The sequence below is a fragment of the Aethina tumida genome, chromosome 1 (assembly GCF_024364675.1).
Source record: "Aethina tumida isolate Nest 87 chromosome 1, icAetTumi1.1, whole genome shotgun sequence".
NCBI lineage: Eukaryota > Metazoa > Arthropoda > Insecta > Coleoptera > Nitidulidae > Aethina > Aethina tumida.
This window is the reverse complement of record NC_065435.1, coordinates 5,131,875-5,158,284: the sequence shown is the minus strand read 5'-3', so window position 1 is coordinate 5,158,284 and position 26,410 is coordinate 5,131,875. Positions and strand designations below refer to the sequence as shown.

Genomic DNA, 26,410 nt, shown 5'->3' with positions numbered 1-26,410 from the left:
TACTAAAACGTTATTTATGAGTAAGTACTTTCAATATTTTTTCCTACTTTTTTTATTATCAAAATTTTTTATATTAATAAATAAAGAAATATTAATTAAGGATTTTTTTAACAAACTAAGTTCTCCATTCAATTTCTCAAAATTCACATTTTACTTTCCTTTTCTAGAAAAAATTCTGATCAATTTTCCCTTTTTTTAAACGGTGATACAGAAAAACTTTTGTAGTAAGCAAAGAGTTTTTATTGACTAATGAATAATTTATTTCCATCTTAAAAATGTTATATTATATATAAAAATGTATTATTGTATGTAAAACAATGTTATACATTTTGTACAATGTAGTCCTTTGAAATCGGGAAAAACACCCCCGTTAATTTTTCATTTTAACTCAATTTTAATGAATAATAACTCTAAAGAAAGAGAGAACAAGGAATTAAGAATTTTATACTTGCTATAAACGTTGTTTTCTCTATTATTTGACCAAGATCTACTATAACATTTTTTATAATCAAAAATCAATCGTTCCATTCATTTAATAATTCTATACCTTAAAAAATTAAAAAAATATGGCTAAGGTATTTAACTCAATCAAGTTTATTAAAAAGCTTTAAAAACAATAATCAATAAAACATAGTCTTCATCATCATTGAGACCATTAATAAAATGGCCATGAATAGAATTATAAAAGAAAAATTAAAGAGAAAAAACTACAATTATAAATAATTTTAAGAGTTTCAAAGAATAAAATTTACAATTAAGTTCTTAATATTTAGAAAAACCAATAAAGTAATAAAAAATTTATAAGTATTATCAAAGATTTCTTTTTCTAGTCAGAAAACTTTTACTATAGGAAAAGCTTAATCATGTTTATTAAATGATTATGTATAGTTCTCATTACTGAGACTATGTATATAATAACCATAAATGAAAATATAAAAAGCTACAATCACAATTTTTTTGTAGTTAGTATTTATTTCAATTAAGATTATTATTAAGAGGCTACTTAACCTATTTTTCCACCATATTGTATACACTAAAAAATCAAGGTACTTTTTATAAAAAGATCTAAGTTGATTAGGGTACCTAATCCATTAAACTGCATATCATTGACTTCACTTATTTTTTTATTCAAAGTACCCTAATCAATTCGCCTTATTTTTTCCCATAAAAAGGGATATAGTAGACCCCGATAGGGTGATACAGGAAACAATGTTTATGGCCTGCATAGGGTTTTTTCTTGTCCAACTTATTTATTATAAATAAAAAAGTTACAGAGATGTTTCTAACTTAAAAGGGTTACACATTGTATATGTAACAATTACTCAAGTTGTTTACATATTTTGGTTAAAAATTATATGTACGTGGTTGTTACATGTGAAATTACAGTGTGGGGAATTGACGGTGGCTCACAGTAATGCGAATCCCGCATAAAATTTTATAAAAATCTAATAAATCCGCCTTATAAGTTTTATATAAAAATTGAGTATTACGAATACTAAATTAGAGCTCTATATTCAAGTGTAGGAACCATAAAAATGTTTTACTGTATTTTTACTACATTGGGATATGGAAAGGATTTACTACTTCTTACCATATATCTTTGCGTCCTTAAAGATTTATACATCATTTTAACCATATGAAGAAGAATTACTGTTCGCGGCAACACATTATTTAAAACGATCGCTTTAAAACTCTGCTCAAACTGAAATACTCCATTAAATTTAGACAAAATCTCAAGATGTCTGATACGTCGAGCCCAATCGTAAATCAAACCGTATCAAAATATCCCCCCATTCATCGATAAGTGTGCATAAAATACACAAAATCCTGATCCTTTGTTCTCTCGGTTTTAAATTTGAAGCTGCGTTTCACATGCACTCTTTTATTTTTATTCTGGTATTGTTTCAAGTGATTCTATACGTAAATTCGACTGAAACAAACACTAAATGTGTCTAGTGAAATGTTTTTTTTTTTTTCGTGTTGTTATATGGTGTAAATTTGTCTATTAAAAGAGTGTATCTGTCATTTATGATTTCAGGTTGCAAAAGAAAATTAAAGGTATATATGGATTTCAAAGAACAACGAAAATAAAATAATAAAATATACGTTTACATTAACAAAAACCCAGTGAAGCTGCAAATTATATTTTAGGTGTGTATTTTCAGCAATGAATATAATACCAAAAAGAAAAAGCAAATATTAAAAAATACTTTAACACAATTGTAAATAATGAAATACATTTTATGCCATTCTCCTGTTTACTATGAAGTAATAAAACTGTTTCTTTGTTCTTTATATTAATAAAAACAAGTTAAGTTTCAAAACATTTACTACGAAAATATTTTTATCAACGATAAATGGCTCATAATTAAATATGTATATACCATAAATAAATTAAAAAAGGAAATTAAAAAACACTGAAAATTACAAAAGTCGATGTTAGTTTAAATAGTTGAAAAATGAACAAAAACTTGAATAATTATAGTTTTTTGTAGTTAAACTTACAAATTAAAAAAACCTCAAACAAGTTTATTAAAAAAAATTAAAACTATTATCAATGATAAATAGTCATTATTGAGACCATTAATAAAATTATAAAAGAGAAAGTAAGGAAACAAACTATTTAACGAAAACTAAACTATAAATAATTTTAAGGATTACAAAGAACAAGTTTTGCAATTATGTTGTTACAATAAACAAAAACCAATAAAGAAATAAAACATTGTATAAGTTGCTAGAAAAGAAAATGAGAATGTGAAGCTATGATCACAGTTTTTTGTAATCAAGAAACTTTCAGACTAGAAAAAGCTGAAATAAGTTTATTAAAAAAAGTTTAAAACAACAATTATCAATGATAAACAGTCATCATCATTGAGACCATTAATAAAATGGCCATGAATAGAATTATAAAAGAGAAATTAAGGAGAAAAAACTGCAATTATAAATAATTTTAGGAATTTGAAAGAATGAGTTTTACAATTATGTTCTTAACAAAAACCAGTAAAGAAATACAATATCGAATAAATCAATAAAAAAGAAAATGATAATATGAATCATAGCTTTTTTTGTAGTCACGAAACTTTCAGATTAGAAAAAGCTCAAACAAATTTATTAAAAAAGTTTAAAACTATAATTATCGATAATAAACAGTCCTATACACCGTACATAAAATAATCACGAATAAAACTATAAAAAGAGAATAAAAAACTATTTAACAAAAGCTACAATTATAAATAATTTTAAGGATTTCAAAGAACAAAGTTAACAATTAAGTTTTTACAATTAACGAAAACCAGTAAAGAAATAAATTACTGTATAAGTCAATAATAAAGAAAAAGTTCAAACAAGTTTATTAAAAAAGTGTCACACGACAATCATCAATGATAAATAGTCCTCATCATTGAGATAATATATAAAATGACATTTGAGTAGGAATAAGAAACTTTCAGATTAGAAAAAGCTCAATTAAATTTATTAAAAAATGGAGTGTCCTATCATTGAAACTGTGAATAAAATTATAAAACAGAAATTAAGAAAAAAACGGATTAAAGAAAAATACAATTATAAATAATTTTATGAGTTTCAAAGAACGTAGCTTACAAATAAGTCCTCAACATCAACAAAAAGGAGTTTAGAAATAAAACATTTTATTGGTCAATAAAAATAAGAATTTGAAGTTATGTTCATAGCCTTTTGGTAGTCAGGAAACTTTCAAATTAGAAAAAGCTCAATCAAGTTTATTAAAAAAGTTCTAAAAAACAATTGTGTATAATTTAAACAATGTAAGAAAAATCTATTGTCTATTTTCTACCGTAGAACAATGTAAACTTTATTGCGTCTGTTGAATTCATTAAATTTCATGAGTTAACCAATTCAACGTGTCTCTTTGCTTAAATGTTGATTCGCACAAAATTGGTTTTCACATAATTCAATCTGAAAAACATGTACACAAAGTTGTGGAAAAAGAAAAAAAAATAAAAGCGGCAGTAAACGAGTAAAATTTGAATTTAAAAACAAGGGATAAAACGGCAAAGTAGATTCGGTTGCATTTTCTTTGACATGCTTCCCGTCTGTTTCTTGCACGGATCCCAATAAACGGATGAAAATAAAAAGCGACTCGTCAAAGAAATAATAGTAATTGCAATAAAATAAAGGAATAGACAAAAACGGGCCAGTGGAATAAAGCCAGGAAAGACTGTCAAATAACGGGATCGATAGAAGTGGAAAATACGTAACACATGAGCCGTCTGTTTCAATCGCGGCCTCATCAATCTCTTTGGCGATCTGGCTTTAGAGAGGGAGCCGGTGAGGATTCATTCGCCTCTATTCACATATTTTGTACGTTTGTTTCTTTCGAAAAAAAAAACCGTCAAACCGTAACATAACCATTTCAATTGCATTAATCCCAGCCACCGTATCAATGCCTTTATAATTGCAATTTTGTACTTAACAATCAAACGAAGGGCGTCGATAAAATATTAACGTCACGTCGGAAAATTGAAAGGCAACATTGAAACTTTATTTACATTAATCCACTGTTTAAATTAGTTTTACATGGTGTTGACCATTGGGTATAAATTGTGCATTCGAATTACCAAATAAAATATGTCCTGAAAACTCGCCTGTTCAGAAAATATCGAAACGGCAATTTATTTAAAATTTTCACGTGGATATAAACAATTCATATGCGGCGAAATGTCATATATGACGAATATGAGCACTCGTGAATTTCAGATGAGTTAATTAATTATTAACACAGCGCGGTTTCAAAACACATCATCGAATTGAACTGTTTAACCGTCATGCATATTTTTATTTTACGATTGTAAAAATTTGCCAGCCCGGTTCCAATCGAGTTTGCGGTCAGATTTCATCGAATTTAATTTTCAATTTTACTATTTTTTTTTGTCGGGTTTATGATTTTAAAGAAAAATTAATAAGTAACAAGCATAAATGAATTAGAAGTAATAAAAAGAAACTATTAAACAAAAGACTAAATACTAAAAATATTGTTTAAATGGGAGAAATGCTAATTAATAAAATACAATACGTACACAAAAAGTAATAAAATTGTTCTTTATATTAATAAAAATCAATCAGTTGGACTTCAAACAATTTATTTAATTAAAAGTAAATTACAAATTAATCAAATCATAAAAATAATAGAATCCATTTTATGGATTTCAAAGAACGGATGTTACAACGATGTAATTAATCTCCAGATTAATTAAAACCAGTCCAAATAAGACAAAAAAATATCATTTAGATATCATAATTTAACATAATATATAAATAATATAATAATCTAAAAATACATATTTGTAATAAAAAGTAAAAAAAAAGAAAATGTTCAAAAACCAGTTATTGAAGTTACAGTTTTATAAATAAAAAGTAAGTTTAGCAAAGAACTGTTTAAATTAATACATATACAATATAGAGAAGAAAATATTTGCAAATTGTAAATGCAATTTTTTCAATAAATTAACAAAAATTAAAAAAAAAAAAACTAAATTTTTGCTAAAAATACAAATTAATACAATTATTTTTTTTTTCAGTTTATGAAGAATTTCAAAAATTAGAAATTGAAAAAAATATATACTGTTCTATAATCTAACACAAACCAAATAAACTTTAATACAGTGATGGAAAAAAGTAGGGATTGTTTATTGTTACAACTGTTAGTTAATGTTTTCCCTAATCTGTTGCAAATCTCAACAAATCTAATTTACTAATCAATATATTCACAGGATTTTACTTTTTTTTAATAAAAAATCAAATTGGTCTGGAAAAAAGTATGGAATATTTTATTAATCTTCATATAAAATCAACAATAACTTTAAATGTTTGCTGAAAATACAAATTAATACAATTTTTTTTTCAGTTTATGGATTTCAAAAATTAAAAATTGGAAATATATATATATATATATATATATATATATATATATATATATATATATATATTTCCAATTATATATACTGTTCTATAATCTATAACAGTATATATATATATATATATATATATATATACTGTTTATAATCTAACACAAACCAAATAAGCTTTTATATAAATGTACAGTGATGAAAAAGAGTATATTTAATTACTTGTTACAACTGTTATTACTCAATTAATGTTTTCCCTAATCTATTGCAAATTTGAACAAATCTAATTTACTACAAGATCGGTCCATTAATCTCAATAATCAATATATTCACTTTTTTTAATAAAAAATCACATTGGTCTGGATAAAAGTATGGATTATTTTATTAATCTTCATATAAAATCAACAATAACTCAAATATTTCAATGTTTTGTGGTGTAAGCTTTGGCTTCTATCACTGATTGGCATATTTTAGGCAAAGAATCTATCTATTTCAGCAATGTGTCAACAGGAATTTGTTGCCAGTTATGCTGTATGATGATGTTGCTTGCGAATTTGTTTAACACCATTACAACATATATGAAAAATCCCAGGGGATAAAAATCCAATTTTTAGAAATATTCAATACTTTTGTCCACCACTATAAGTATTAAAGAAGCTAAACTTGATGTAAATTAATACAACTACAATAATGGACTACATTTTCTGGACTTAGTATTAGTTAAAATGACATATAATAATAAAATTGATTGTTAACATAAGCAAACGATGCAAGTTAAGACAATTAAAAATAATGTATTCAATAGACAGTGTTTACAATAAAATAATAACGTTCTTTACATTAAAGCACAAAAGCGAGTTGGTGAAGCTTTTATACACAAAAATAAGCTTTAAACAAACTGTCTGTACATGCAAATTAATACAATCATAAAGATAATGAAATGCTTTTTATGGGTCTCAATAAAGACAAAGTTTACAATAACGTAATAAAACTGTTGCTTCAATTAACAAAAATCAGCTACTAAAAGTGAAAAAACTATAATAAACAAGAATTTAAAACAATAAAAAGTAAACCATTAAAAGTAACGTAAGTTCAAAATATTAAAACAGTTTCAATTAAAAATATATACCCATTATTTTATACGAAAGTCGTAAAGTTTTTGTTAATTTCTTAAACAGGTTAATCAAATTAATATTCCGCAAATACAAACATATTTTTAACAAACTTTAAAATTACTCCGGTTGTATGAAAAAGTCGTCGATAATTATTCAATTTGGCGTAAAATTTTAATGTTGCACTTCGATATTGACATTTTTAGAGCGACGTCTCCCGCAACAAATGTTGAATTCCACATTTTCATAATTTAAAAACTTGACATTTATGTCGCACATGCCTATTTCAAAATCCGGACGTCGCTGTAAATTATATACCTGTCCGGAAATATTACAGTTACCTTTTCAAAGAGATTAGAAATCCACTAAGATGGTTTCAGAAGTCTCACTTAAGAAATTGCTTTAATAAATAGATATAAAGTAGCAACAAACAAAAAAAAAAATACAGGAACGAAAACAGATTCGTAAGGAAAGTATTAGTATCAGGAGTGTTAAAAGGAAATGCGCACACAAATTTATCTTAAATTGGCCATTAAGGAGGGAATCGTGTTCTGTCATACATTTTCCAGATTAAATTTTATATTTCTAATCCATTTAAATCAAAGTCAAGACGCGACTTGTTGTTTTTCATAAATTGATTTTAAATTAAATTATGAGACAATCTGAAAAGGGAGCGGTGCATAAAAATAGAGGGTTTAAAATATAAAAAAGTCGTGTAGGATTTCCGCCTTGAAATCTGGACCGGCGTTTCTGTTTGTTGACGGAACAACGATCTTAAATAAACAATTTGAAATGGAATTGAATTTTGTAGGACAGTCTTGGAGTTTTCAAGTATTTACGTGCGATTAATCAACAAGCTTCAACACGGGTGAAGTTTATTGTTATATTAGGTTAGGTTAGCTTTTTTATGCCCTTTCTAACTATGTTATATATTTCATACGTTGTACTCAAAATAATTTATTTAAGATGAATTCAAATACGTGCAAATTTTCTTTGCGACTTTAAAAATCGCCTAAAAGAAGATGCTGTAAGTGATTAAGTTGCTTCATTTTATTTTCATCTATTTAAAAGTAGAAACGAACATACTGAAGATAAACAACTTCAAGAATTGTCTTAAAACCAGTACCAACAGAGAAGTTAAGCAATATCCCATTAAAAAGAGGCTTCATCCAGTGGTTTAATTTTGAAAAGGAGGCCAACATTGAAACTGATCTTTCCTTCAGTTCTAAGAACCCACTTTTTTGCCTATTGATGATTTTATTGAATATGTCATTTTAATCAAAATTATATTATTTTAGAGATAACGTTTTAAATATTTTTTAAAACATTTATTAGTAATACAACAATAGCCAAAGAAGAAAATTATTTAATAATATTGATGGAATAGAACACTTGTTAAATTACACATAATTCCACTCGTGAACGATTGAAACATAAGCAATTTGAAATAGAATAGAATTTAATGGAATTAACAACGTTTAAGCGAGATTCTAGAACAAAGGAGTTAATTAATTTTCCACACATCTCGAAATAGGAATGGTATAGGAAGAAATTGATACATTAAATGTTGAATACAGCAAAATATATTTGTAATTTATTTCATTTTATTCTACTGTATTTTAATTTATTTTATTTAATTTATTTTATTTATTTAATTTATTTAATTTATTTAATTTATTTAATTTATTTAATTTATTTAATTTATTTAATTTATTTAATTTATTTAATTTATTTAATTTATTTAATTTATTTAATTTATTTAATTTATTTAATTTATTTAATTTATTTAATTTATTTAATTTATTTAATTTATTTAATTTATTTAATTTATTTAATTTATTTAATTTATTTAATTTATTTAATGTATTTAATATATTTAATTTATTTAATTTATTTAATTTATTTAATTTATTTAATTTATTTAATTTATTTAATTTATTTAATTTATTTAATTTAATTAATTTATTTAATTTATTTTATTTATTTATTTTATTTATTTATTTTATTTTACTTATTTTATTTATTTTATTTAGTTTATTTAGTTTGTTTAGTTTATTTAGTTTATTTATTTTAATTAAGAGTCACAAAATGAGTACTTATAAATAAATATGTTTCAGTTAGAAAATCACCTTTTAATAAATTCTATTTTTTAATTTAATATTTAACTTTCTATTTCCATGTTTATATTCTAAAAAATCAAGTTACTACCTTAAAATTAACAAGTTAATTAAAAATACTTGAATTTTCAATAACATTTTTATTTACATCAATAATGATCACTATTTTATTAATTTATTAAAAATAAATTTCGAACGTAAAAGAAAAATATTTAATATTAAATTATGAACAAATAGTAACAGTAAAATATTTGATTGAAATTTTATAATAATATTAAATTAAAATCGTTCTTTGCAAAATATAAACTTGTATTGTTATAAAATGTTTTATTAATAACGTTTTATAATTTTAAATATTTAAATAATAACAAATGAGTTAATTTCAGGACCACAAAAACGAGAATTTATAAATTGTTTGTTACAATGACTTTTAATAAATTCTGTTTATAGAAAATACGACTATTTTATTCATAATTTCAATATTTACAATTAAACTATTTTTGATGTAATTCTACATTTTTGTTATTTTATATTAAAGTTCTCATTTCCAATTATTTATATGGGAGAAATTCAATTACCTTTGTCAAAATTATAAAGTTAATTAAAAAGACTTGATTTTCAATAATTTGTAACATTTTTATTTAAATCAAGGATTTTCACTAATTTTTATTATAAATAAATTAAAATTTTTTTTAATAATAAATTATGAAAAATTGTATTTAAAGACCAAGACCACCTTATTATTCAACTTTATCAAAGTTTTCGTTTATATATGAAAGTGCCTTAAAAAAATTTTCATTTGAAAGCAATATAATATTAATTTAGAAATATTTTTTTTATTAATTTCAAATGGAATTTATCATTCAAAATATACATACAATTTAGTAATAAATGTACTAAATAAAAAATTTAAAATAAATGTTTATAGTATATTATGTATTATTAGTATAATATTACAATATTGTTAAAAAATAAGTTAATTTGTGTTATTTTTGACAGTTCCATAGACTACTAAATAAGTTCAGAAGAAGACTATGACTTTTATTTTTTCCATAGCATTATGAATGTCCATATTTTTTTTTTTTTTTTTTTTTGACATTTGGTATACCGTATCAAAAATGATGAACGTGTCTACTCGCATATTGAGACGGAACATCAATACCCCTTTGTAAACAAAAAGGAAAGATATACATGCAATTATGTGGGCGGGCCGAACTGATTGGAGGGGATCATTTGGTTTTGCTGCGTTTAGCATGCGGTTCGTCTCCGCAGACGAGTCCGGTGTCTTTGAACACATTATTTAATTATTTTTAGCTTTTTTTACTTATGCATTTATTTATTTAATTTAATTTTTGGGATACATTTATATTTTGAAAAAAGTAGTTTATTTTTAGAATACTTGGATGGAGCATCCGAAGAACTCGAACTACATCCCTACGCATACGGAGAGTTACTAAATGCATTCGCAAAGATTAATTTACATTGTGCGCCGGCGCGCACCAGCACGGCGCATTGTCTCTGAGAGTAGGGATTCTTACTACCGGGCAAAACTTTACTCTCTTTGTCGTGCATCCATCTCTTACAACATCCAGACACGAAGAGCATTTTTCGTACTGTATACTCATTTCAGGGATGCTTAATCCAGTGATGCAGTTAACTTTTCTATAAAAAATTTGGTAGTATGATTTGTTCAATATTCATGCCAAAAAAATTACCCAGTTGGATCAAAAAAGACGACATTTTACATAGTACATATTTTCTTACTTTACAATATAAAAAAAATATCAGGGTGTCCCCCTTTCAATGGCCTCTATATACTCTTGATTTTATTATATTATAATTTCAGTTTAAGTTTTTCTGCATATCAGTATATTTTTCAAGTTTATGACGCTTTTTATTAAGTAAAATATTTATTTTAATAATCAATATAATAAGATTAATTTTCATCAATTACCATTTGTTTAACAAAGGGCCGTGTGGCAAGACCATTTCCTGAGCTTCAAATTAATGTTTGTTATCAGGTTTCGACAGGTTTAAAGACTTAATCAATATTTTCCTGAATAATTGTACACACGTAACAATGTTCCGACCCACATTCTCCAAGTTTAAGCCAGAATATCAGTTAATAAACAAATGACAATAGACAGCAACAACAAAAACGTAATGTCGTATATTTTGAAAATTAAAATTTAATATCCACAAACGGAACCATTTTGTATAGTCAACGTAATGAAGTACAAAGCGGAGAATCAACATGCATGTAGTTAGAGGATAACAGACACAGACACACACACACAGACACACATGCACACAGTCGTTTGATCAAAATTCAAGTGGTGCATACGGATATTTTCCTCGATGTTTTCAACGCGGACTTTTTCATATTCAACGCTTATCAATTCCTTATCGACCGCAAAGTGCAAAGAGATTTTCTCTAACTACCAACCCCCTACCCCGAACAAACGTGCACGTCACCACTGTTCACTGTTTACTTTTGTGTTGTGACATTCACCTCTCGTGATGAGCTCTCAGATGTGAATAGATGCAACTGTGAAGAATATTTTATGTATGTGCATATTTCGTCTCTGGTGCTGCGTTATATCTCCTTCTGTGTTAAGATCAGTGCTGATATAATACTAGTTGAATGGGGGAAATGAAAATACTTTGTTACCGCACCAGCCCCTCGTGTGTAATGGGCCTTCAAAGGAACTTTTTATTTATTCTACTCCACATTTATTGGCGGCGTGCTTAAATTCCATTTCGCTGCAAATTTTTACCCATTTATACGAACAGTTTGACAAATATGTTGAAAAATCAAAAGTAAATTTCTGTTTTTATATATTTATCAATGGATAACAACAACGTGAAAATTATCAATTTAATTAAAATTTAAGTTTTTACAAAATTTTCAATAATTTCCAACATATTTATTTGTTTGAATCATAATTTATAATAATTTATTAATTTACTGCATAATTTGGAAATATTTAATATTAAATTTTAAAATGAATATTAAAATAAAATTGTTGAAAAAAATTTATCATAATTTATATATGTAAATATAAAATTTATATGTAATTAAATATTTTATTAATAAACTTAGTTTATTAAAACATTTCCTAATTTAAAAATAAATAAATAAAATTTAGATAATTATCGTAATTTATATGTAGAAAATATAAATTTTAAAACTAAATTTATTATAATGTAACCTTTAATTTTATATTAACATTTTCAGAAAAAAAAATAGAAAAATTATTAACTAATAATTAATAAGAAAAAATAATTTATAGTAGTACAATATTTACAGAGATATTTTATTAATTTATTTAATTTTAAGTAAGTAAAATTTTAATAATTTTTTTAATAGTTTTAAACTATCATCAACCATTTATTATATACATTAATAAATGTATATTTAAATTATTAGAACACCTTTTAATTTTACACTAAAAATTTCCCAAAAATTATGTTATTACAGCTTTAACAATGAGGAAAAATTAATTAAATTACTGTTTTCATATTTTTCATAACTAAAAAATATAAAAAATAATTTATTTACAGTTAAACAAAGTACAAATACTTTTTTTAATTAAAAAAATTAACATTTTTAATATAAAATCTAGTTTTGATAATTAATAATCACAAATTATATTTCATATTCAAAACATTATTTTTGAACTAGAATTTATAAATTTGTTTCTGTTAGAAACAATAAATAATATTTAAAATAAAATACAAATAAATGTTTTATTCATGAAATGGTAAATTTATAATTAAACCATTTTTGATGTAATTCAGTTTTTGTTATTTTATGAAAATTTCCCAATTCTAATTATTTGTATGTTCCAATTTGATTCTAATTGTAATTTTTGAAATTTTAATAATCTTCAACATATTTATTTTATTTTTGGAATTTATAAAATTTTTCCTTAAGAAAAATGTTTAATTATTATTTTTTTTTAAATAAAATAATTGATAACAAAACGGGAAATATCATAATTTATATGTAGTAAATTTAAAATTTATAAGTAATTAATTTAATGAAATAATTTATTTATGGCTGAAAGTTGATGGTTATAAATAATGAACTTCTTTTAAAAAGTACAGATAAATTTAATTGGAAGCATTATTTAATATTTTCAATGTAAAATCTAGTTTTAATAATTACTAATCACAAATTAATTAATTTCATAATCACAAAAAACTGGAATTTATAAATTTGTTTCTGTTAGAAACAATAAATAATATTTAAAATAAAATACAAATAAATGTTTTATTCATGAAATTGGAAAATTTATAATTAAACCATTTTTGATGTAATTCTATGTTTTTGTTATTTTATAATAAATTTCCCAATTCTAATTATTTGTACGTCCAAATTAAATATTTGAATAAAAATTTAATATATAAATTATAATCAAGTAAAATAATATTATAATAATTACTTTTCAGTAATATCAAATTACTTATTCAATAAGTTATATTTCATAATTAAAAAATAGAAATTTACCGAATAAATTTTAAGTTAAATTAACAAGAGATTAATTATCAATTGTTTATTGAAAATTATGTGCATATACGTAGTACTTTATTTCTTTTTATTTATGGAAAATAAAAATAATTGATCATAACATAATTTATGTAGTGGAATAAATTATGCAAATTGAGTTTGTCTAAATTCAGCTGCACATTACAAGTTAGTGTTTGCATTACACAATATAGATATTTGTTGATAATGTATTTGTTTCGAATAAACAATGCAACAATAATTTCAGTCCCCGGTTGTTCATTGTTCGGCGTGTAACTAATTTGATTTATTGCTCATAATCGGGCCGCGTTGTCCGTTCCAATTTCGAATTTTCGTTACAAATTCAAGCAAGGCCCATTCCGCTTTTTTCCAGAGCCACGCGCTCGTCCCGAAAAATGAATTAAAAATGAAATTGTTGATTCATCTCGTTTTTGCCTTTTTTATCGCGCCTCCGAAAAACGTTCGCAGTTCTTCTATATAAATGTATAAATAAATAAATAAGTAATTTTTGCGGGGACTCGGTTCAAAAAAAAAAAAAAAAACAAAATGTTATGGAACAACACACAGATGGCGGCGGACGGGTGGCGTACAACTCCGGGGTTAGTGGGAACGATCGTTTAGACCTATTTTCACTGAATAATAGAACCTTTGGTGGTTGTGATTTCCCCAGACGGCTTTACATACTGCGAGACACATTTATTTCAAAATGAAATGGTTACTTTCGGCCTTAACTGTTCAAAATCTATTTGTTTACATCCAATTATGAGTGGGGTAATGGGAAAATGTTTGTCGTTACATAACAACTGAAAATATTCTCAAAAATTCAAATTTCATTTGCTGCTTCAGTAAGAAAATTAACATTTCTAATATTTCACCATTTCGTAATTAAACAGGTTTAAATAAATTATACTATAACATTATTTTTATGTACCCACATAAAATATTTTTTTTTTAAATTTGTCAATCAAAAAAATATATATATTATTTACAAGCTGTTTATTACACTATTTTTAATTTTAAAAATTTTATGTGAAAATTATTGTGAAATAAATTTCTTGTGAAAGCAAAATTGGAAGAAATTTCGGTCCTCACGAACAATTTAGTTTCGAAGAAAATTTCCCGTATGAGTAGTAAATACTAACGAAATTTCTTGGGTATATATATATATATATATATATATATATGTACGATGTTACGAAAAACGTAAAAAACTACTAAAATCTCAAAAATTCATTAAAAATGTGAAAACTTACTAAAATCGTAAAGTGACCTAATTCCATACGATCAAATTCCATACGCTCATTTTAAATACAATCATTTTCATACGATCATTTACCATACGATCATAATTCATTGGATCATTTTCCATACGATCAAAATCCATGCGATCAAAATCCATACGATCATTTTTCATACGATCAAAATCCATACGATCAACACCCATACGATCATTTTCCATACGATCATTTTTCCATATGATCAAAATCCATACGATCTTTTTCCATACGATCAATTTCCATACAATTAAAATCTAGGATAAAATCCATACGATTAAATTTATAGTGATTAAATTACATAGTTACTAATACTAATTTCCTAAAAAATCATTAAAAATAAATAATTCTAATTCTTCCTGGATTCCCAAAAAATTACTAAAAACGTAAGAAATAACTAAAAGACATAATCATTTTATTAAAAGAAGAATTTAAATTAATTTTATCTCAAGTCATATTTAAAATATTTAGTATGAAAATACGAAATACTTTTTATTGAAAATTTTTAATTTATACAATATTTTAAAATATATTTATAGTATTATTATTATTTTTGTTATTTCTAGTACACAAATTTCAAAAAATAGGAAATATATTTTTTAATTACATTTTAATTATTTGTTAATTATTATTTTTTTAGGAATTTTCAAATTTCTATTAGTTCTTAAATATCTATACCTTATATTGAGATATATAATAAAAAAATTTAGAATGAAATACTTTTTTGTTATTGAATTTATAATCTTTTTTGTGACATTATTATGTTTTATATTATATTTACTAAACATACAGAAATTATGTACACCAGAAATATTTATTCAACAAATTTTAATAATTTCACTAATTTAAGGTTTTAAAATTTTATTATATTTTATAAAATTTATTGCAAGAAGCAATTTATATTTTTTAATTTATTTGTATATCAGATTGTTATTTGTGTCCTCATTGTTGTTTTCAGCATTAACTTAGATTCATTCAGAAATTCAAAACTGCAAAACACAATTCTTTGTATTCTATTTCGAGCACAGCATAAAAAGCATCTTTATTAATAATTTTGAAGATATCGAAAATAACAGAAGGTGCGAGCATCATGCTGAAAATAAATTCTATTCAGAGTTGATTTCCCTAAGCATGATATTAGGAAGCAATTGTAAAGAACACCTTTCACAGGAACATCGTATTATTCAAATCAATATACTCGTTTCTCAATATCTCCGGATAACAAGGCATTTTATTTAAGCCGTACGTTTCCAGGATCCACCAACATATCTCTTATTTGTTTGATTGTGAGTGGTTTTTAGGAAGATTGTGTCAGTGAATAGCATTTTTCTTCCGTAACATTTTTCCTTTCCTTATTTTTATTCTAGCTGCATGTTAAATTTTTAAATAAAATGAACGATCTTAATACACAGTATCCTTCAGGAAATATCTGAAATAAAACAGTGGCACGGTTTGCCGTTCGAAATACTTTAAAAAAGATTGCACACACTTAAATGTGACGTGTTGCCACTCGAGACAGTTTCCGCAGTTTTAAAACACGTACAAAGTAAAATTAGGTATTTATTATTTTAAAATAAATGCCAGGACATATTTTTACGGCGTCTCGTTGCCGGTTCTTTTGTGTTGTTAGCCAATGTGTGCAATTTAATCCCAAATACAGGCAACACAGTCACCAGACTTGTATTTATTAGGCGCATTATGTCCTGGGCATTTCATTCGTTTCTTCAACTTGAACAAAGTTTATTTTCTAATACGTCCGCGGAATATAAAAGACACTATACGTCTATTCGTAGACGTAGTCTACGTCTAAGGGGTGGCGTAAGTAATTGAGTTTTGATGTATTGCAATGGGCCGGGCGGTGCATCAAAACACACAGCTTACAAGTTCATAAAACAATCCCGAAACGAGTCGATAAATTTGCGTTCCGATCCTTTTCGTCCCGTTTTTACGTCGGCTAATGCGAAGAAATAAATTAGTGTGGCCGGAGGAAAAATTTATTTCGTCGAAACAATTGATGCAGAAGATGGGACAGAAACAATACAGGAATCGTTTAAACGGTCCATTGAGGTCCATCCATTCAGTGTAGGCGGGAATTATTTCCAATGGCAACCAATTTGGCTTAAGGGTGGGTTCAATTATTTTAGTACGTAGCTTCATTTTGTGGGTAATCAACATGTATGTGACGGAAAAATAAATAACTAAAAATAAATGAAAACTATAATATGATCAATATAAAAATAACAATCAAAGTCTCGTAAGTGAATACCCTTTTCTAAATATAATTAAGACACGAAATGGAATCAATATAAAAAACTGGATGAAGCAACGGTTGAAGGGTAATGTTAAAAATATTAAAGTCACATAAATGAATATTATTTTATAAGTGTGATGGAGAAGAATCAGTAAATAATAGCACTAAAACGGAACCAACATAAACTGGATGAAGCAACGATTGAAGGGTAATATAGATATTAAACTCACATAAATGAACACTATTTTCTAAGTTTATTTGAAGAGATTCAATAAACAATAGCACTGCAATAGAACCAACATAAAAAACTGGATGAATCAATGATTGAAGAGTAATATAGACATTAAAAACACATAAATGAATACTATTTTCTAAGTGTAATTGAGAAGATTCAGTAAACAATAGCACTAAAAAGAAACCAACATAAAAAACTAGATGATGCAACGATTGAGGGGTAATGTAGACATCAAACTCATATAAATGAAAACTATTTTCTAAGTATGATTGAGAAGATTCAGTAAACAATAGGAATGAAAAGGAACCAACTTCAAAAACTGAATGAAGTAACGATTGAAGGATAATATGGCATTAAAGTCATATAAATAAATAAAATACTATTTTCTAAGTGCAATTGAGAAGATCAGTAAAAACTATGGCACTGGAATGGAACCAACATAAAAAACTGGATGAAACAACGATTGAAGTGTAATATAGACATTAAAGACATAAATGAATACTATTTTCTAAATATAATTGATAAGATTCAGTAAATAATAGAACTGAAAAGGAACCAACATAAAAAACTAGATGAGGCAACGATTGAAGGGTAATATAGACATTACATTAAGTCACATAAATGAATATTATTTTCTAAGTGTAATTGAGAAGATAAGTAAAAACTATAGCACTAGAATAGAACCAACATAAAAAACAGGATGAACCAACGATTGAAGGGTAATAAAGATATTAAAGTCACATAAATGAATACAATTTTCTAAGTATAATTGAGAAGAAAATAGCACAGAAATGAAAGCAACATACAAAACTTGATGAAGCAACGATTGAAGGGGAATATAGACATTAAACTCACATAAATGAACACTATTTTCTAAGCGAATTAGAAGAGATTCAATAAACAATAGCACTGAAATGGAACCAACATAAAAAACTGGATGGAGCAACGATTGAAGGGTAATTTAGACATTAAAGCCACATAAATTAACAGTACTTTCAAAGATTCAGTGTGTAATAGCACTGAAAAGGAACCAACATAAAAATTTAGATTAAATAACGGTTAAAAGATAATATAGACACTAAAATCACTTAAATTAATATCATTTTCTAGATATAATTAAGAAAATTCAGTCGCAATAGCACTGAAATGAATGATAACAACATAAAAAGTTGGATGAAGCAAAAATTGATGGTAATATAGAGTTAAAGCCAAATAAATAAACACTATTTTCCAAGTATAATTGAGAATATTCAATACGCAACAGCACTGAAAACGAACCAACATAAAAAAGCGGATGAAGCAACAAATTGACTGGCGTAATTTTATCCCTTGATGAATATATTTGTGACGAAAAAAAAAACTGGAGCGAAACGAACGCCGGTCCACTCATCAACTTCTAAAGTCCGAGGCCAGACTGATTGCACGTTAAAAACCGAAATAATTAATAGATCGATATTAATTAACTAAAAGGACAATCAGCAAAGTATTTTTGCATGTTCGTCGGACGCGTTGGCATTCATACGAAAGGCATTGGTATTAATTCCACCTGAATTCATTCGTATCACATATTAAAAATCAATAGCAAAATTGAGGCGGCGTTAAAGAATGCACATGAATGGGAAAAACAAACAAGTGCATCGTGTTACGGTGTGGTTTGTAAAGAAATGGTGTCGGGTGAGGGGGTAGGGATACAAGGGCTTTGATGCCGTTCACTGAACAAATCACATAGTGGTTGATGTAATGAATGCTTCTCGTGATTAAAAAGGATCATTAAAATGTACGACAACGACAGATTGGATTATGTCAAATAAAAATTTTTCCCCGTCTGAGCCCATTGTGTTTCGACATGTGTGCACTGTGTGGCTGTTTTCAGCAATAATACGAATGTAAAACTGATATCAATGGTAATTATCATATTATGTGCACACAAAACCGGCTTATTTATACACTGATATTGTTATAACAATGCATTATGATTTACCAAACCTGATAGTGCCTAATAACAAAGACTATTAATAACATTTTGTAAACACAAATCATTGTCAAAATCATTTAAATTGTTTAACAGTATTAATTGAATATCAATTTTATTAAAATCAGTTATTACTAAAAGCTATAGGGTTTTATACACATAGTTTACAACAATTTTGGATTGCTGTACTTGAGTACTACATACCGTGCGAAAATGATTGACCAAAATAGCTCACTTTCTGATGTATGTTAGATGTAAATACCATACCCATTTCGCTGTGTTTAGTTCAGTTTAGTCAGTTATACAATGTCAAATGTACTCAGTACCATTTTTATTAAATGTTTTACAGTAAATGAGTACTTTGATCTAATTGAAAACTTAAAATTGTATCTATAAATTGAAAATCTAGTACTGTTATACTAAATTTTAAAAAAATAAACTACAACTATTTATAGTAATGAAACAAATTTAAATACATACAGGAGGTAAGAATTAGTATCCCATCCACCCCACCTTATAATTAAATACTAGAAAAAACAAGTTACAATTAATTTATAAACTGAAAAATTATTACTTCTGCAAATATCTAACCTGCAGATTTTTCAAACTTAATTCGTAATGTACTCAGTTTAAGTACTAACCATTTTTATTAAAAGTTATACAGTAAATGAGTACTTTGTTCTAATTGAAAACTTAAATTTGTATCTATAAATTGAAAATCCTGTATTGTTATACTAAATTTAAAAAAAAAATAAATTACAACTATTTATAGTAATAAAACAAATTTAAATACACACAGGAGGTAAGAATTAGTATCCCATCAACTCCACTTTATAATTAATTACTAGAAAAAACAAGTTAAAATTAATTTATAAATTGAAATATTAGTACTTCTGCAAATATCTAACCTGCAGATTTTTCAAACTTAATTCGTAATGTACTCAGTTTAAGTACTAACCATTTTTATTAAAAGTTATACAGTAAATGAGTACTTTGTTCTAATTGAAAACTTAAATTTGTATCTATAAATTGAAAATCCTCTATTGTTATACTAAATTTAAAAAAAAATAATAAACTACAACTATTTATAGTAATAAAACAAATTTAAATACACACAGGAGGTAAGAATTAGTATCCCATCAACCCCACTTTATAATTAATTACTAGAAAAAACAAGTTAAAATTAATTTATAAATTGAAATATTAGTACTTCTGCAAATATCTAACCTGCAGATTTTCAAACTTAATTCGTAATGTACTCAGTTTAAGTACTAACCATTTTTATTAAAAGTTATACAGTAAATGAGTACTTTGTTCTAATTGAAAACTTAAATTTGTATCTATAAATTGAAAATCCTCTATTGTTATACTAAATTTAAAAAAAAATAATAAACTACAACTATTTATAGTAATAAAACAAATTTAAATACATACAGGAGGTAAGTATTAATTTCCCACTAGAGTCACCTTATAATCAAATACTAGAAAAAATAAGTTAAAATTAATTTATAAACTGAAAAATTAGTACTTCTGCAAATATCTAACCTGCAGATTTTTCAAACTTAATTCGTAATGTACTCAGTTTAAGTACTAATCATTTTTATTAAAAGTTATACAGTAAATGAGTACTTTGTTCTAATTGAAAACTTAAATTTGTATTTATAAATTGAAAATCCAGTATTGTCATACTAAATTTAAAAAAAATAAACTACAAATGTTTATAATAATAAAACATATTTAAATACATACAGGAGGTAAGAATTAATATCCCACCAGCACACCTTATAATCAAATACTACAAAAAACAAGTTAAAATCAAATACAACTAAAATATATTTTATTTATTTGGTTTAAGACAAAAATAAACATATACTAACATGACAAAACAGGCAACATAAAATATTACAATTATTGACATAAATCAATTAAAACGTTGTAAAACAGTAAAAACAATTATTGTTTCCAGGCAAAATATAACAAAATTTCAGGAAACTTCTTTAATTCGTTAAACCCCGTCCTTAATGAATTAATTAATTATTTTGTTTAAAGGAAGGGAGTTCTCAAACATGCATTAAAACAAAATTCCCAACGTAAATAAGTAATTTCGATGTTTAATTGAAATAAATCCGGAACACTGGATAAATAAAAAACTAAATTTTATCTTACTACCCTCAACGGAAAAAATAGTCTTTCTTTTAATAGTTTTAAGAAAATATGTTGAATTCAATAAAAAATACAGATAAAGGACTAAATATTTTATATTTATTAGTTTGATTTATTTTTCCAGTATTTTATACAAACTTATATTTGGAAAAGTATCTTACAATTTCAGAAAATGTGAGTTCGATAAAAACTTATTTATTTTATTATATTCCTCGAAGGAACATTGTTCGTAAATATTAGATTTCTATCATATATATATTCGATCCATTATATAGTCCTTTAAATAACCAAATACGGGAGACATTTGTTGAAAAATAATATTTTTATTATAGTAACCTTTTTAAAAGAAAACTGTCGTTTACGTCATTATTCTTACTATTAGAAGAAGAACATTAGTTTAGTATTTATAGTGTGTAATTAATTTACATTACAAATTGCGTACGTAAGTAGTGAAAATTTTACGTGTGTTATAAAAGGGCGGACAAATTGAATTTCTTTCCCGTAATAAAATTTGGCTAATCCCGATCCCCAGTTGAACCAGAAAAAGCATTAAACTTTTAGTGAGCCGCTGCGACACACGGGAACTTGTTTAAATAGAAATCACATTAATTAGAGCGGCTCCCGAGGAAGTTGTGCATTTCGCACTTCCGCTGCACAAATTGGTAAAAGTTAATGTGTATCATATTATCTGGCAGAGATAATAGATACGGAACACTAAAATTAGATTAAATCGAAAACTCACCGGCTTTTACAACAACTTCCCTACTTAGTATAGTGCCGGCTGCGTTCGAGGCCCGGCATCTGTAAACCGTTGAATGCACGTCCTTTCTGTAGTCCTCCGCACGAAACGGCGGGAAGTATAAAGTTCCGTTGCCCAGTGACTGTCTGAAATTCAAATAAAACAAGCATTAATTGCCTAAGAAATTAAAACTACATGTGAAATTTAACAAGTTAACTTTGATAATTAACTGTAAGTTGGAAAAGAACATTGAGAGTTTCTTCTGTCTTCTTCTCTATGTTAACCCACAAGTTTTAAAATAGACAGAGATGTCATTTATTTCGTATCTTCTTTTCATATCGTATTTTGAAAATATGTGTGGTCACATTTCACAGTTTTTTAGACCTGGGAATAAGTATCTTGGAAGTAAAATAAGCATAAAACTATATTTAAGTAACAGTTTTAAAAATTAAAATTAATAATATCATATTTCTTTTCTCTTATAAAAGTAATCTGTACTCATGTTTCAAAATTTTATAAAATGGAGAATATGTATTTTAAATGTGAAATAAGCAGTATATTTCAGCAACATAGTTCAGCAAAATTAGGATAAATAAAATTAAATTAATTGTAAACTTTGTAAAAACGTGTGTACATTTTACAGTGTCATATAAAATTGGAAATAAATATAAATAATATATACTAAAAATTGAATAATCGAAACTGTCTTTCAATATAATTGTTAAAAATTAAAATAATATATATAATATCACATTTCTTTTCTGTGTACTCATTTTTCAGAATTTTCTAAAACTGAAAATAAGTATTTTAAAAGTGAAATAATCAATGTATTTTTCAGCAACATTTTTAAAAATTTGGAGAATTAAATTTTAAATTAATTTCAGTACAAACTTCATCATTTTTTCCTGTGTAAAAAACATGTGTACATTTCACAGTGTGATATAAAATTTAAAATATATATATATATGAAAAATTGAATAATCAAAACTGTCTTTCAGTGTAACTCTTAAAAATTAAAATATATAATATCACATTTCTTTTCTGTTCAGAAAGTACTCTTTATTCATTTTACAGAATTTTCTAAAACTAAAAATAATTATTTTAAAAGTGAAATAGTCAAAATATTTTTCAGCAACATTTTTAAAAAATTAGGAAAATTAAATTTAAATTACTTTCAGTACAAACTTCATCATTTTTTCCTATGTAAAAAACGTGTGTACGCTTCACAGTGTGATATAAAATTAGAAATAAATATATTAAAAATTGAATACTCAAAACTCTTTCAGTGTAACTCTTAAAAATTAAAATTATAACGTCACATTTCTTTTCTGTGATGAAAGTACTGTGTACACATTTTTTCAGAATTTTCTAAAACTGAAAATAATTATTTTAAATGTGAAATAATCAACATATTTTTCAGCAACATTTAAAAAAAAAATAGGAAAAGTAAATTTAAATTAACTTCAGTACAGAGTTTATAATTTTTTCCTGTGAAAAAATCGTGTGTACATTTCAAAGTAACATATAAAATTGGGAATAAACATATTAAAAATTGAATAATTAAAACTGTCTTTCAGTATAATTATTAAAAATTAAAATATATAACATCACATTTCTTTTCTGTGAGAAAAGTACTGTGTACCCATTTTTCAGAGTGGTCTAAAACTGAAAATAAGAATTTTAAAACTGAAATAATCAAAGTACTTTTTAGTAACATTTTTAAAAAATTAGGAAAATTAAATTTAAATTAATTTCAGTACAAACTTCATTTTTTCCTGTGTAAAAAACGTGTGTACACTTCACAGTGTGATATAAAATTAGGAATAAATATATTAAAAATTGAATAATCAAAACTCTTTCAGTGTAACTCTTAAAAATTAAAATATATAACGTCACATTTCTTTTCTGTGATGAAAATACTGTAAACTCATTTTTCAGAATTTTCTAAAACTGAAAATAATTATTTTAAAAGTGAAATAGTCAAAAGTAAATTTAAATTAATTTCAATACAGAGTTCATCATTTTTTCTTGTGTAAAAAACGTGTGTACTTTTCAGTGTCATATAAAATTGGGAATTAATATATTAAAAATTGAATAATCGAAACTGTCTTTCAGTAAAACTTTCAAAAATCAAACTATATAACATCACATCACATTTCTGTGATGAAAATAGTACTCATATTTCTGAATTTTGTAAAAGTGAGAATAAGTATTTTAAATTTGAAATAATGAAAATATTTTCAAGCAATATATTTAAACGGATACATAAGTTGAAAACCATTCAGCAAAATATTAAAAAAATAAAATATATAATAAATTCATATATCTTTTATGTTATTAAAGTAAATTTCAAAATATTCTGAAACCGAAAATAAGTATTTTAAAAGTAATCAAAACATGTTCGAGTAACTTTGAAAACAAATTAGGACACATAAATTTAAAATCTTTGCAATACAACTTTCACACTTTTTCCTGTTATAAAAGTGGTGCGTAAATTTAACAGTATTAAAAATAAAATAAACATAAGTAATTAGAATTAACTTTAAGAGGGAGACAAGACGACGGAGAGTTTCTTCTTGTTCTTTCTTCCCCTGCATATTGCCCAACAAATTTTGTAATAAACAGAAATATCATTTATATTAAGTAACTTTTTTTCGCCGTTGCCATTATATGTTCAGGTCTTCCTTTCAAATTGGTTTTCTTTCACCTGTTATGTTTTTCATTATTTATACAAACATCAAATAACTTCCTGACGAGATTTCCTCTTTGATTCATCGCGTTCTGGTTAAGTAAAAGTAGTAGCGAAAAGCCTTATACAGCAGTCATAATTAAATCAAAACGGCATGAATGTATTTAATTCCGGTGTGTTTCAACATCTCACAACTCATCACGATTTGTACATGGGATGAATTCGGTAAGCCAGACTTCTATTTATATTCAGACACGGAATATGATATGACATTAAACGTTGCAATTATTTAAGAGCCGTATTGCTCCCCTTAATTATTAAATTCAAACGAATTAAACATAGTAATGCATTGTGAAGCGATATGGCATCTGTTGGTGACACGTCTTCTAGGTCAAAGCTATTATTCACGCTATTGAGATAAATATATGAACATGAATACATAGCCAATCAAATACACTTAATGAACTGATTACATTACACAAATTAGCTGATTTCCGTGTGTATCGCTCCGTAATTGTGGAATTAACGTGAATTTCCCTTGTCCGGTCTTGACTCTATGTTTTTTTGGGTCACTAAACAATTGTGTTTTCTATTTTCCTCTGTGTTTTTTTTAAATCTAATTTACGTTTGTGGTTTTTGTATGTGCTTGTTAATTATTGTCATATGTGAACTTCACTATTTGCCATTTGTATAATAGAAATTAAAATTTACTTAATTAAAATAAACTTGTTCATTAATTATAAAATGTATATAATTTTATTTCATGAGTATTATTAAAGTAAAAATTCTATTTAATGATGAATGTAAAATATTATTTTCATATAACCTGATTTTACTTCTCTGATTGTTCACAAATTTATTTTAAAAAACCAATCGTATTTCGCTTTACCTTATTGAACTAACTTGAGTACATCTAATTTACAATCTACTTTATTTTAATGACCTTTATTTTCCCTATTCCAATTATAGTTAATAAACTGTACTTTTATTTCATCAATTTCAGAAAAGAATTACTGGTTATAGAAGTTTTCCTTAATAATTTTTCTTAAAATCAAATAAATATTTCATTTTGAACAACAATATAATTATACGCAAGCAAGTATTTTTTGTCTTTCTTAAAAAGTACTCTATCTCACTCAGTTTTCAGGGTTTCCTTAAAATTGTAAATAAGTATTTTAAAAGTAAAATAATCTAAAACAGTTTTTCAGCAACATTTAAAAAATTGAGATTCATAAATTTAAAATCTGTGCAATACATTTTTTATTACTTTTGCAGTTATGAAAATGGTACGTACATTTCACAGTGATTTATAAAATTGGGATTAAATATATTAAAAATAAAATAATAAAAACTGTTTTTCAGTAGAACATTAAAAAACTGAGATATGTAACTTCATCTTTTTTCTGTTGTGAAAGTACTGTGTACTAACATTTCAGAGTTTCCCT

The 26,410-nt window shown here is 25.3% G+C and overlaps 1 protein-coding gene across 1 annotated transcript in view; it reads right to left on the bottom strand.

The window, feature by feature from the left end:
• LOC109598005 (Down syndrome cell adhesion molecule-like protein Dscam2) overlaps nt 1-22,383 on the bottom strand; it is a 106,965-nt gene extending 84,582 nt beyond the window's left edge. Inside the window, exon 1 of the mRNA XM_020013815.2 lies at nt 22,280-22,383. The gene's annotated coding sequence lies outside the window, so the exon portion shown is untranslated. The remainder of the gene's footprint in view (nt 1-22,279) is intronic.
• Between the last annotated feature and the right edge of the window lie 4,027 nt (nt 22,384-26,410).